The 15,116-nt window shown below is 41.9% G+C and overlaps 1 protein-coding gene across 2 annotated transcripts in view; it reads right to left on the reverse strand.

The window, feature by feature from the left end:
* The window catches only part of LOC106561385 (tetraspanin-9), a 308,158-nt gene that overhangs the window by 198,309 nt on the left and 94,733 nt on the right, over positions 1-15,116 (reverse strand). The gene's annotated exons all lie outside the window — the stretch shown is intronic.

A 15,116-nucleotide genomic window follows, 5' to 3' on the forward strand; every position in this document is an offset into this window, starting at 1 on the left:
CTCAGTTCCACAATAAATGTTTGTTTTGTTCGATAAAGTCCATATTTATGTCCAAATACCTCCCTTTTCTTCACGCGTTCAGTCCAAATGCAAAATGCGCGAGCACTAAATTCAGACAAAAAGTCAAAAAAGTTAAATTACAGTTCGTAGAAACATGTCAAACGATGTATAGAATCAATCTTTAGGATGTTTTTATCATAAATCTTCAATAATATTCCAACCGGACAATTCCTTTGTCTTCAGAAATTAAAAGGAACTCAGCTCGCTCTCACAGCCGCACGCGTGACTGAGCTCATGCCATTCTGCCAGACACCTGATTCCAATAGTTCTTATTCTCTCCCAATTCACAGTAGAAGCCTGAAACAACATTCTAAAGACTGTTGTAATCTAGTGGAAGCCTTAAGAAGTGCAATATGACCCCATTTACACTGTATATTGGATAGGCAATCACTTGAAAAACTACAAACCTCAGATTTCCCACTTCCTGGTTGGATTTTTCTCCGGTCTTTGCCTGCCATATGAGTTCTGTTACACTCACAGACATCATTCAAACAGTTTTAGAAACTTCAGAGCGTTTGCTATCCAAATCTACTAATATGCATATCCTAGCTTCTGGGCCTGAGTAGCAGGCAGTTTACTCTGGGCATGCTTTTCATCCGGATGTCAAAATACTGCCCCCTAGCCCAATGAAGATATCTAGATGTGCCTACAACTATGTGTGAATACATAGCAACTATCCCTAATCACTTAGAAGTTATTTCTGAATATTGATCAGCACATTTATTGGAAATGTGAACAATGGTGTAGTGCACTCCCTGTCTATGATTGCCATTGCCTCCCATGTAGAATGTAACAGCATAGTTAAGGCTGCTCATTGATTTCTGTTCCAGCTTCTAATGCCTCATTGAGCAGAGACCTCCAGGTGTGTTTTACATAAATCAGCACAGCTACAGTGCCTGCCCCCCCCCCCACCAGTCTTCAATTATACGTCCATTCTAGTCTGATAAGTACCTGGCTACCTGTATTTGACATTTTGTTGTTATTTCGCTTTACAGTAGATGGTTTAATTTTATTTTTGGCAGTGAAATGAGGCTACTCAGGTGAGAAAAAAACCCCACCAAAATGTATTTTTCTTGACATAGAGCAGCACATGCCTTACCAGCTTATAGTGGCCAACATAGAAACTTAGTTATACACAGAGTGCTTCTTTAGTTTTGTCTGGGAGATGTTGAAAGGGCCCGGGCTAGGGAAAGCTTTTTTGCATTATCAAGTCCCTAAATTGAGCGATTGATTGCCCTTTTTGTTCAAGCTGGGCTGAAGTGCTTTTGGGTACACTTTCATTCCATGAGACTGTAATGCAATAATGACAATAATGACAAGGAGTACAGTATATCATAGACGACTAGATACTGTACATGACCTTGGCTACAGCACACAGTCAACATCTCTACTCACTTTCAACAACAAATGTTGTTTCTGACATTCAGATTAAATCCAATTTAGACTACAATGAGTGAAGACAGCACATAGAAAAACAAAACGAAAAGTCCAAATATACTGCAAGTTTAAGCACTGGGAATATGCTTATAGTCACAAACATCGCTTCTCGAGATGAGATTTGTTCACCTTTGAAGTCCTTTTCTAGTCATTATGCGTTCTGTCTAGACCTACAGTAAGCACTGCATGATGAATGTAGTTATGTTCCAAAGGCCTGAGATTTATCCCCAGTACCGTTTGTTTGTGTGAAGAGGATACTACAGTGAAGAGCTCACCTTGCGGGCGGTCTGAGAGAGGGGTGATGGGGGTCAGGATTTGAATGTATTCTATACCCAGCCACCGTTCTAAAAGAAGGCCTGTTTGTCTCAATCGAGGCAGCCAAGATGAAGGCAGTGTTATAGCCTTGGTATTGTCACACACACGCACACAGATATACTAAATATTCTATCCACATACTGTCCATAATGTCTATACATCCCATCACATACACACATATATATATATGCACATCTACATTGTAGAATAATAGTGAAGACATCAAAACTATAAAATAACACATATGGAATCATGTAGTAACCAACAAAGTATTAAACATATCAAAATAGATTTTATATTTGAGATTCTTCAAATTAGCCACCCTTTGCCTTGATGACAGCTTTACACACTCCTGGCATTTTCTCAACCAGCTTCATGAAGTAGTCACCTGGAATGCATTTCAGTTAACCTATCTGGGCTAGGGGGCAGTATTTTCACAGCCGGATAAAACATTTACCTGATTTAAACTGGTTACTACTCTTGCCCAGAAATGAGAATATGCATATTATTAGTATATTTGGATAGAAAACACTCTGAAGTTTCTAAAACTGTTTGAATGGTGTCTGTGAGTATAACAGAACTCATATGGCAGGCAAAAACCTGAGAAAATTCCAAGCAGGAAGTGGCCTGTCTGAGAATTTGTAGTTCTTCTTTCTAGTCCCATTCGAAACTACAGTATCTATGGGGTTACGTAGCACTTTCTAAGGCTTCCATTGGCTCTCTAAAGCCTTCAGAAAGAAAAATACCATAAAAATTGATTTTAAACAGCATTTGACATGCTTCTAAGTACGGTAATGGAACATTTTGATTTTTTTTGTCTCGAAATGCGCTCGCGCGTTACCCTTTGGATAGTGACGACTATTTTACATCATTTTAAAGATAAACCTCTTCTGAATCCAACCACGTTGACCGATTTCAAAAAGGCTTTACAGCGAAAGCAAAACATTAGATTATGTTAGGATACCACCACAGCAAAAAAACAACACAGCCATTTTCCTAGCAAGGACAGCCATTTTCCAAGCAAGGGTAGCCGTCCAAAAGCACAAAACCAGCTAAAATTATGCACTAACCTTTGACGATATTCATCAGATGACACTCCTAGGACATTATGTTAGACAATACATGCATTTTTTGTTCCATCAAGTTCATATTTATATCCCCCAAAAACATTTTACATTGGCGCGTGACGTTCAGAAAATGTGTTCCCACCAAAAACTTCCGTGAATTTACAAAAATACTCATCATAAACGTTGACAAAATACATAACAATTATTTTAAGAATTATAGACACAGTACTCTTTTATGCACCCGCTGTGTCAGATTTCAAAATAACTTTACATAGAAAGCACATTGTTCAATATTCTGAGTACTGAGCCCCAAGCTATTGAGTTAGCCGTCCAGCCACGGCATCCACAAAACGCTGAAATATGTTAAAAATATTATCTTACCTTTGATGATCTTCGGCTGAATGCACTCGGAAGGTCTCCCACTTCCACAAGAAATGTTCATTTGTTCGATAAAGTCCATAATTTATGTCGAAATAAATCCGTTTTGATGGCGCGTCCAGATCACCATTCCAAAATGCATCTATCCACTGTCGACGAAAAGTTATAAAGTTCCCTCAGCGTTTTCTAGAAACATGTCAAACCATGTTCACAATCAATCTTTAGGGTGTTTTTACCGTAGAATTTCGATAATATTCCAACCGGACAGTAGCAGATTCATTACAGAAGAAAAATAAAAATGGCTAGCCCTGCGTGAGTGCGCATGAGGTAAGTCAATGACACCAGGTCGACCAGTTACTCTTCCGGGTATTATTCAATCAAATTGCATTGTAGAAGCCTCAAACAAGGTTCTAATGACTGTTGACATCCAGTGGAAGCCTTAGGAAGTGCAATATGACATCACAGACACTGTAGTTTAGACAGAACATCATTTGAAATGACTACAACCATGTGAGGTCAAACTTCCTGGTTGGATTGTTCTCAGGTTTTTGCCTTCCATATGAGTTATGTTATACTCACAGACACCATTCAAACAGTTTTAGAAACTTCAGAGTGTTTTCTATCCAAATCTACTAATAATATGCATATCCTACCTTCTGACTCTGAGTAGGAGGCAGTTTAATTTGGGTACGTTTTTCATCCAGCTGTGAAAAAACTGCCCCCTATAGTGAAGAGGTTAAGAGGGGTGTTTTTTCTATGGGATTTGTGGGTAGTTATTTCCTGTTTTGTGTTCGTGCACCTGACGGGACTGTTTACTGTCTTTTGTTGTTTTTGTATACGTGTTTATTTTGTTTTCCTTCTTTAATAAAATAAGAAGATGAGTTTACACGTTCCCGCTGCGTTTTGGTCCAATCCCTACGACGCCCGTGACAGAACTACCCACCACCAACGGACCAAGCAGTGGAGGAAGGAGCAGCAGCAGAGCTATAAGGAGTTTTGGACTTGGGAGCAGATACTAGCGGGAGAAGGACCATGGAGGAAGGCTGAAGAGGACTGGGGACGCTATGCGGGAACACGGCTGGCAAGGAAGCCTGAGAGGCACCCCCAAGAAAGTTTTTGGGGGGGGCACACGGGTAGTTTGGCTGAGCAAGGGTGAGCCCTAAGCCAACTCCCCGTGCTTATTATGGGGAGTGTGTGGAGAGGAGAGCGCCGGTGTATGCGGAAGTGCGCACGATCTCGCCCATGCGCACGCACACTCCGGTGCGAGCAATCCCAGCCCCTCGCAAGTGCCGTGCTAGAATGGGCATCCAGCCTGGAAGAAGGATGCCTGCGCAGCACATCTGGCCACCAGTGCGCCTCCTAGGCCCAGGCTACCCTACGCCTGCTCTACGCACGGCAGCCATCAGGCCTCTGCACAGCCCAGTTCGCCCAGTGCCAGCACTCCGCTCGTGCAGGGCTACTATTACCATCCAGCCAGGACGGGTTGTGCAGGAGGTGCGCTCCAGATCTCCAGTGCCTACTCATGGCCCAGTGTATCCAGTTCCTGCTCCTCGCACTAGCCCTGAGGTGCGTGTCTCTAGTCTGGCGCCTCCAAAGCCAGCCCCACGCACCAAGCCTCCAGTGTGTCAGCCCAGTCCAGCTCGGCCTGTTCCTGCTCCTCGCACTAGCCCTGTGGTGCATGTCCCTAGTCTGGCGCCTCCTAAGCCAGCCCCACGCATCAGGCCTTCAGTGCGCAGTCCCCGTCCAGAGCTTCCGGCAACAGTGCCCTGTTCAGAGTGTCCGGCAACAGTGCCCCGTCCAGAGTGTCCGGCCACAGTGCCCCTGTGTTGTTCCCTGTAGTAGCATTGTTTGTCGTGTCGTATTTATGTCCAGACGCTGTCCCTGTTCTGTTGCATGTCCGTCTGTATTAAATGGTTCACTCCCTGTACCTGCTTCTCATCTCCTGCATTGGGCCTTACACTAACCAGAATAGAAAGAGGAGTGGGAGGCCCCGGTGCACAACTGAGCAAGAGGACAAGTACTTTAGAGTGTCTAGTTTGAGAAACACACGCCTCACAAGTCCTCAACTGGCAGCTTCATTAAATAGTACACGCAAAACACCAGTCTCAACGTCAACAGTGAAGAGGCGACTCCGGGATGCGGGGCTTCTAGGCAGAGTTGCAAAGAAAAAGCCATATCTCAGACTGGCCAATAAAATAAAAGATTAAGATGGGCAAAATAACACAGAAACTGGACAGAGGAAGATTGGAAAAAAGTGTTATCAACAGACAAATCTAAGTTTGAAGTGTTCGGATCACAAAGAAAAAATGGAAAGATCCTGGAGGAGTGTTTGACACCTTCTGTCAAGCATGGTGGAGGCAATGTGATGGTCTGGGGGTGCTTTGGTGGTGGTAAAGTGGGAGATTTGTACAGGGTAAAAAGGATATTACAGAAGGAAGGCTATCACTCCATTTTGCAACGCCATGCCATACCCTGTGGACGACACTTAATTGGGGCCAATTTCCTCCTACAACAGGACAATGACCCAAAGCACAGCTCAAAACTATGCAATAACTATTTAGGTAAGTAGCAGTCAGCTGCTATTCTGTCTATAATGTCACCGGATCTCAACCCTATTGAGCTGTTGTGGGAGCAGCTTGACCGTATGATATGTAAGAAGTGCGCAACAAGCCAATCCAACTTGTGGGAGGTGCTTCAGGAAGCATGGGGTGAAATCTCTTCAGATTACCTTAACAAATTGACAACTAGAATGCCAAAGGTCTGCAAGGCTGTAATTGCAGCAAATGGAGGATTCTTTGACAAAAGCAAAGTTTGAAGGACACAATTATTATTTCAATTAAAAATCATTATTTATAACCTGGTCAACGTCTTGACTACATTTCCTATTCATTTTGCAACTACTTTCATGTAGGTTTTCATGGAAAACAAGGCAATTTCTAAGCGACCTCAAACTTTTGAATGGTAGTGCATATTCTAAGAAATTGCCAAAGGGGTTAGCAAAACAGTACAGTACTGCATTCTGGGGTTGGGCAGTATCTAGATTTTCCCTCATCCGGTAATTTGAGGTATTACCGGGTTAGTACACAAGGGAGCGCCAAAACATGCAAAAAAAAACATTGGGTATCTATTACCAGAACGCTACCAAAATAAACACAAGCAATAGTGAATTTCCATGGACTGAATTTCTATGCTAATGAGCGCAAACAAAAATAAATGAATTGCAAAGACAGGCAATCCAGCTCATAAAATTATACATATATAGGTAGGAGCTACCGAATGTCATTTTTGGTGAGTTTGAACATGTACAAGTGAATGTGAACAAGAGACATTGTGCAAATGAACAAACTTTTGACGCATGTGTAACCGATGTGAAATGGCTAGTGAGTTAGCGGTGGTGCGCGCTAATAGCGTTTCAATCAGTGACGTCACTCGCTCTGAGACCTGAAGTGGTTGTTCCCCCCGCAGGTTTTGTGGCGCGATGGGTAACAATGCTTCGTGGGCGTCAGTTGTTGATGTGTGCAAGGGTCCCTGGTTTGAGCCCAGGTTGGGGTGAAGAGAGCGACGGAACCTACACTGTTACATTGATGCTGTTGACCCGGATCATTGGTTGCTGCGGGAAAGCAGGAGGTCAAAAGGGGGGTGAGTGTAACTGATGTGAAATGGCTAGTTAGTTAGCGGTGGTGCGCGCTAATAGTGTTTCAATCAGTGACGTCACTCGCTCTGAGACCTGAAGTGGTTGTTCCACTGTTGTTCCACTGTGGTGCGATGGGTAACGATGCTTCGTGGGTGTCAGTTGTTGATGAGTGCAAGGGTCCCTGGTTCGAGCCCAGGTTGGGGTGAAGAGAAGGACGGAACCTACACTGTTACACATGCTTGTCTAAGGGAGAACAGTACTGGCTTTGGAGCAGCATGTGTACACACTGTGTGTGGAGTGTGGCCTGCCTGCACGGCTCGAAGAAGAATGGGGAGGAGCAGACGGGCTGAGAATGAAGAGGAGAAAAAATGTAAGAAAATCAAGATAGCATTGGCAGCTGTACAGATGGCTCATCCAAAAGGCTTTCACTTCTGAAACACGGCAGAAAGCTAACACAATATGAAGCCCTGTCACCTTATTAATTCAGCCATTTACTTAAATAAATACAGTTGAAGTCGGAAGTTTACATACACCTTAGCCAAAAACATTTAAACTCAGTTTTTCACAATTCCTGACATTTAATCCTAGTAAAAAGTCCCTGGCTTAGGTCAGTTAGGATCACCACTTTATTTTAAGAATGTGAAATGTCAGAATAATAGTAGAGATAATGATTCATTTCAGCCTTTATTTCTTTCATCACATTCCAAGTGGGTCAGAAGTTTACATACACTCAATTAGTTGCCTTTAAATTGTTTAACTTAGGTCAAACTTTTCAGGTAGCCTTCCACAAGCTTCCCACAATAAATTGGGTGAATTTTGGCCAACTCCTCCTGACAGAGCTGGTGTACCTGAGTCAGGTTTGTAGGACTCCTTGCTCGCACACACTTTTTCAGTTCTGCCTACACATTTTCTATGGGATTGAGGTCAGGGCTTTGTGATGGCCACTCCAATACCTTGACTTTGTTGTCCTTAAGCCATTTTGCCACAACTTTGGAAGTATACTTGGGGTCATTGTCCATTTGGAAGACCCATTTGCGACCAAGCTTTAACTTCCTGACTAATGTCTTGAGAAGTTGCTTCAATATATCCACATCATTTTCCTGCCTCATGATGCCATTATTTTGTGAAGTGCACCAGTCCCTCCTGCAGCAAAACACCCCCACAACATGATGCTGCCACCCCCTTTCTAAACGGTTGGGATGGTTATCTTCGGCTTGCAAGCCTCCCCCTTTTTCGTCCAAACATAATGATGGTCATTATGGCCAAACAATTCTATTTTTGTTTCATCAGACCAGAGGACATTTCTCCAAAAAGTATAATCGTTGGCCCCATGTGCAGTTGCAAACCGTAGTCTGGCTTCTTTTTTATGGCGGTTTTGGAGCAATGGATTCTTCCTTGCTGAGCGGCCTTTCAGGTTATGTCGATATAGGACTCATTTTACTGTGGATATAGATACTTTTGTACCTGTTTCCTCCAGGATCTTCACAAGGTCCTTTGCTGTTGTTCTGGGATTGATTTGCACTTTTCACACCAAAGTACGTTCATCTCTAGGAGACAGAACGCATCTCCTTCCTGAGCGGTATGACGGCTGTGTGGTCCCATGGTGTTTATACTTGCGTACTATTGTTTGTACATGAACCTGGTACCTTCAGGCGTTTGGAAATTGCTCCCAAGGATGAACCAGACTTGTGGAGGTCTACAATTTTGTGGAGGTCTTGGCTGATTTCTTTTGATTTTCCCATGATGTCAAGCAAAGAGGCACTACGTTTGAAGGTAGGCCTTGAAATACATCCACAGGTACACCTCCAATTGACTCAAATTATGTAAATTAGTCAATCAGAAGCTTCTAAAGCCATGTCATCATTTTCTGGAATTTTCCAAGCAAGGCACAGTCAACTTAGTGTATGTAAACTTCTGACCCAATGGAATTGTGATACAGTGAATTACAAGTGAAATAATCTGTCTGTAAATAATTGTTGGAAGAATTACTTGTGTCATGCACAAAGTAGATGTCCTAACCGACTTGCCAAAACTATAGTTTGTTAAAAAAAAAATTGTAGCGTGGTTGAAAAAATAGTTTTTAGGACTCCAACCTAAGTGTATGTAAACTTCCAACTTCAACTGTAGCTAGTTAACCTCTAGGGGCTTGGGGCCAGTATTTTCACGGCCGGATGAAAAACGTACCCAATTTAAACAGGTTACTACTCTGGCCCAGAAAATAGAATATGCATATTATTAGTAGATTTGAATAGAAAACACTCTGAAGTTTCTAAAACTGTTTGAATGGTGTCTGTGAGTATAACAGAACTCATATGGCAGGCAAAAAACCTGAGAAAAATTGAATCAGGAAGTGGGAGAAATTAGAAATGTAGTTTTTGTTTTGAATCCCTTGAAAAACTACAGTGACATAGGATTTACGTTGCACCTCCTAACTCTTCCATTGGCTGTCAACAATCTTTAGGAACTGGTTTCAACCGTCAACTGTTACCGGGCAGATCATTTTGGCTCAGTCAATCATTGGCCAGTCTGAGGAGAGGTGTCTTATGATGCGCATGCCCGTGACGTCATCGTTTTTATATTTTTCTTCTGGGATGAATAGCTATTGCCCGGTTGTAATATTATTGCAATTTTACGTTAAAAAATACCCTAAAGGATTGATTGTAAACATCGTTTGGCGTGTTTCTACAAACGGTAATGGAACTTTGAACATTTCGTCTATGGATTTGCGTCCACGCCACATGGCATTGTAAAGTGTTCTGGATGGGTCAACAAAACGGACGTATTTGGACATAAATGATGGACTTTGCAGAACAAATGAACATTTCTTGTGGAAGTGGGTGCCCATCCGAGTGCATTCCGCTGAAGATCAGCAAAGGTAAGTAAATATTTCGAACATATTGTTAGAGATTTGTCGACGCCGTGGTTGTAGGCTAACTGTATAGCTTAGCATTGAAGGCTAAGTTCTGTACTCAGAATATTGAACAATGTGCTTTTTCCGTAACGTTATTTAGAAATCTGACAAAGTGGTTGCATAAAGGAGTAGATTATCTCTAATTCTTTAAATAATTGTTATACATTTTTTCAACGTTTATGAGTTCTTCTGTAAATTAAATGTGCCTATTCACCGGGGGTTATGGGGAGAAAACATTTTCTGAACGTCACGCGCCAATGTAAAAATTGGGTTTTTGGATATAAATATAAACTTGATCGAACAAAAAATGCATGTATTGTCTAACATGATGTCCTAGGAGTGTCATCTGATGAAGATTGTCAAAGGTTAGTGCTTAATTTTAGCTGTATATCTGGTTTTGTGATGGCTATTGTGCTTGGAAAATTGCTTTTTTTTGTTTTTTTTTGTTGAGGTGCTATGCTAAAATAATCTAATGTTTTGCTTTCACCGTAAAGCCTTTTTGAAATCGGACAATGTGATTGGATTAAAGAGTAGAGTATCTTTAAAATGCCGTATAATACTTGAATTTTAATTTTGAGATTATTTTGTTTTGAATATCGCGCCGTGCTATCTCACTGGTTGTTGTCCAATTGTATCCTAAACTTAGGGGTTCTGAATTCTGTGTTTTTCACACAGTAAAAAAATATAAAACTCATTAAAAAATACTGTATCTTGCTGGGTTTTGTAAATGCATATTGAAAATGCTTCTTATTGTAATTTCTGCTTGGCATTAGAATAATTTTGTGCTTCAGTTGCACTCACAAATGGGCATTCATTCAGCGAACAGGCATTATATCAGCAGACAACGCTTTGACTGATGTGTAGCTACTTGGCTCTGGTCCCTTTCTTGGTGTAGCCAGCCCATTTTTCTCCGGTAAAATGTAAGGTTAACTTTAAGCAAAACATTAGGAGCTGGCTACATTATTTCTATGATAAACATTAGAAATATGATGGCCATACATTGTGTTTTGCAAAAAATACCTTGCTTTTCATTGTAGGCTAATTTGCTTGTGTGTCTGCCAGCCAAACAGCGTTGCACTTCTGTTCTGATGAAAATGAAGCTAGTTTCTGCCGAATGTGGTGCACTAATTTATTTTCTGTGAAGGAAAACTATAGTTGAATGTCCCTGATCACTATATTGACGCACTAAAACACTTGACTTTCTATATAAAATGGGATCCCTGTCAATACACAGCTGGACAACTGTTCCCGCCTTCTCCTGTTGTGCTATTTACAGACAAAGGTAAGCTTAATAATTTAAAATAATGTCACAGGTGAAATGAAGAACCCAATCTGCTTTATCTCCTAAAGTATTGCACACGTTGACTGCCGGTATTTACTTAAAAAGTAGCTACAAATATAAAAATGTATTGAAAAACGTTGGTATTGACAATGATTTCCAAATACCCCGACATACGGTATACTGCCCAAGCCTACTGCATTCATTACTTCTCAATACTGCTAGAGAGCTAATAAATCTTACAGCTAAAATCCTTTTTATCTCAGAGTAGTATTCTCATTTAACTGATAAACTATTTCATAGCACAAAGCTGCCTGACGCTCATAGTGTATAGGTTTTCCTCCAGAAAATGAATGTACTGTACAGTCATTGCTGATAAATATGTAGCTGCTATTCCCACACAATGAAAGTCAACCAGCCAGCCAGTCCAAGCAGTGTTCAGCCTGTGTAGAGGGAATACCAATCTCCCAGTAGATCAGAGAGGCTCAAAGAAGATAACAGCCTCCTCTGAAACACCCAGCATGTTCATTATGTGAATCATGTGCCACAGGGTTCAATTCTTGGCCCAACTCTTTTCTCTGTATACATCAATGATGTCGCTCTTGCTGCTGGTGAGTCTCTGATCCACCTCTACGCAGACGACACCATTCTGTATACTTCTGGCCCTTCTTTGGACACTGTGTTAACAACCCTCCAGACGAGCTTCAATGCCATACAACTCTCCTTCCGTGGCCTCCAACTGCTCTTAAATACAAGTAAAACTAAATGCACGCTCTTCAACAGATCGCTGCCCGCACCTGCCGGCCCATCCAGCATCACTACTCTGGACGGTTCTGACTTAGAATAAGTGGACAACTACAAATACCTAGGTGTCTGGTTAGACTGTAAGCTCTCCTTCCAGACTCACATCAAACATCTCCAATCCAAAGTTAAATCTAGAATTGGCTTCCTATTTCGCAACAAAGTATCCTTCACTCATGCTGCCAAACATACCCTCGTAAAACTGACCATCCTGCGAATCCTCAACTTCGGCGATGTCATTTACAAAATAGCCTCCAATACCCTACTCAATAAACTGGATGCAGTCTATCACAGTGCCATCCGTTTTGTCACCAAAGCCCCATATACTACCCACCACTGCGACCTGTATGCTCTCGTTGGCTGGCCCTCGCGTCATACTCGTCGCCAAACCCACTGGCTCCAGGTCATCTACAAGACCCTGCTAGGTAAAGTCCCACCTTATCTCAGCTCACTGGTCACCATAGCAGCACCCACCTGTAGCACGCGCTCCAGCAGGTATATCTCTCTGGTCACCCCCAAAGTCAATTCCTCCTTTGGCTGTCTCTCCTTCCAGTTCTCTGCTGCCAATGACTGGAACGAACTACAAAAATCTCTGAAACTCGAAACACTTATCTCCCTCACTAGCTTTAAGCACCAGCTGTCAGAGCAGCTCACAGATCACTGCACCTGTACATAGCCCATCTATAATTTAGCCCAAACAACTACCTCTTCCCCTACTGTATTTATTTATTTATTTATTTTGCTCCTTTGCACCCCATTATTTCTATTTCTACTTTGCACTTTCTTCTACTACAAATCTACCATTCCAGTGTTGTACTTGCTATATTGTATTTACTTTGCCACCATGGCCTTTTTTGCCTTTACCTCCCTTATCTCACCTCATTTGCTCACATTGTATATAGACTTATTTTTCTACTGTATTATTGACTGTAAGTTTGTTTTACTCCATGTGTAACTCGGTGTTGTTGTATGTGTCGAACTGCTTTGCTTTATCTTGGCCAGGTCGCAATTGTAAATGAGAACTTGTTCTCAACTTGCCTACCTGGTTAAATAAAGGTGAAATAAAAGAAAAGAAAATAACAAATTTGACTGCTTAAAACAAGAGATTTGAACATTCTATTTCTTATAACATCATCATACAACTATTTTATTGGAGATGTGTGTTGCAAATGCAGATGTTGTAAAATACTTATTTATAGTCATTCATTAGCTTTCACATGGAAGGGTGGTTCCTCCTCGCATTGCGGTGAGACCGAGACGAATTCACTTCCAAGCATACATAATGAACCAATGACTCCTGGAAAATGAAAACTATGTGCAGGAACCAATTTAATTTCAAATGGATGTCATCAGAGGGCCAAATTGAATTGCTCGTCCTTTCGCACTGACATAGCTCGCCTTATGCTAGCGACCTCTCCACAGAATAGAACCTGTGTCCATGTCTTGACACTAAAGCAAGGATATGCATATTCTTGGTACCATTTGAAAGGAAACACTTTGAGGTTTTTGGAAATGTGAAAGGAATGTCGGAGAATATAACACAATAGATCTGGTAAAAGATAATACAAAGAAAAAAACTATTTTTGTTATTTTGTATTTTTTTGTATCATCATCTTTGAAATGCAAGAGAAAAAGCCATAATGTATTATTCCAGCCCAGCTGCAATTTAGATTTTGGCCACTAGATGGCAGCAGTGTATTTAGACTGATCCAATGAACCATTGAATTTCTGTTCAAAATGTGGTTTTCAGACTCCCCAAATGTGCCTAATTTGTTTACTAATAACTTTTCATGTCCAAAACTGTGCACTCTCAAACAATAGCATGGTATTCTTTCACTGTAATAGCTACTGTAAATTGGACAGTGCAGTTAGAATAACAATAATTTAAGCTTTCTGCCAATATCAGATACGTCTATGTCCTGGGAAATCTTCTTGTTACTTACAACCTCATGCTAATTGCATTAGCCTACGTTAGCTCAACTGTCCCATGGAAGGGACATCGATCCTGAAGAAGTTTTTAATTATCTCACGCTGCATAGACTGAACAAAAATATTAACGCAACATGCAACAATTTCGAAGATATTACTGAGTTAAAGTTCATATAAGTGTCACACCCTGATCTGTTTCACCTGTCTTTGTGATTGTCTCCACCCCCCTCCAGGTGTCGCCCATCTTCCCCATTATCCCCTGTGTATTTATACCTGTGTTCTCTGTTTGTCTGCTGCCTGTTCGTCTTGTCTGTTCAAATCAACCAGCGTTTTGTGTCTCAGCTTCTGCTTTTTCCAGTCTCTCTTTTTCTTGCCCTCCTTGTTTTGACCCTTGCCTGTCCTGACTCCGACCCACCTGCCTGACCACTCTGCCTGCCCCTGACCCTGCCTGCCGACCTATACTGACCTTTGCCCCCCTCTGGATTACCGACCTCTGCCTTACCCTGAGCCTGCCTGCCACCCGGTACCGTTGCCCCACCTCTGGTTTACTGACCCTTGCCTGCTTTGACTTGTCTATTGCCTGCCCCTGTTGGAATATTAAACTATTGTTTATTCGACGTGGTCTACATCTGGGTCTTACCTTCATACCTGATAATAAGGACATCAGTCAATTGAAATAAATGAATTAGGCCCTAATGTAAGGATTTCACATGACTGGGAATACGGATATGCATCTGTTTGTGATAGATACCTTTTAAAAAAATGGTAGGGGCGTAGATCAGGTTGTTGATTGTGGGCAGTGAAATGTTGTCCCACTCCTCTTCAATGTCTGTGCGAAGTTGCTGGAGATTGGGAGGAACTTGAACACCCTGTCGTGCAAGTTGATCCAGAGCATCCCAAACTTGCTCAATGGGTGACATGTCTGGTGAGTATGCAGCCCATGGAAGAGCTGGGACATTTTCAGCTTCCAGGAATTGTGTACAGATCCTTGCGACAAGGGGCTGTGCATTATCATGCTGAAACATGAGGTGATAGCAGCGGATGAATGGCACAATAATAGGCCTCAGGATCTCGTCATGCTATCTCTGTGCATTCAAATTTCATCGATAAAATGCAATTGGGTTCGTTGCCTGTAGCTTATGCCTGCCCATAACCATAACTCCACCATGGGGCACTCTGTTCAAAACGTTGACATCAGCAAACGCTCGCCCATATGACGCCATACACATGGTCTGTGTTTGTGAGGTCGGTTGGAGGTACAGTACCAGTCAAAAGTTTGGACACAGCTACTCATTAAAGGGTTTT

The sequence above is a fragment of the Salmo salar genome, chromosome 10 (assembly GCF_965601325.2).
Source record: "Salmo salar chromosome 10, fSalSal1, whole genome shotgun sequence".
Classification (NCBI taxonomy): domain Eukaryota; kingdom Metazoa; phylum Chordata; class Actinopteri; order Salmoniformes; family Salmonidae; genus Salmo; species Salmo salar.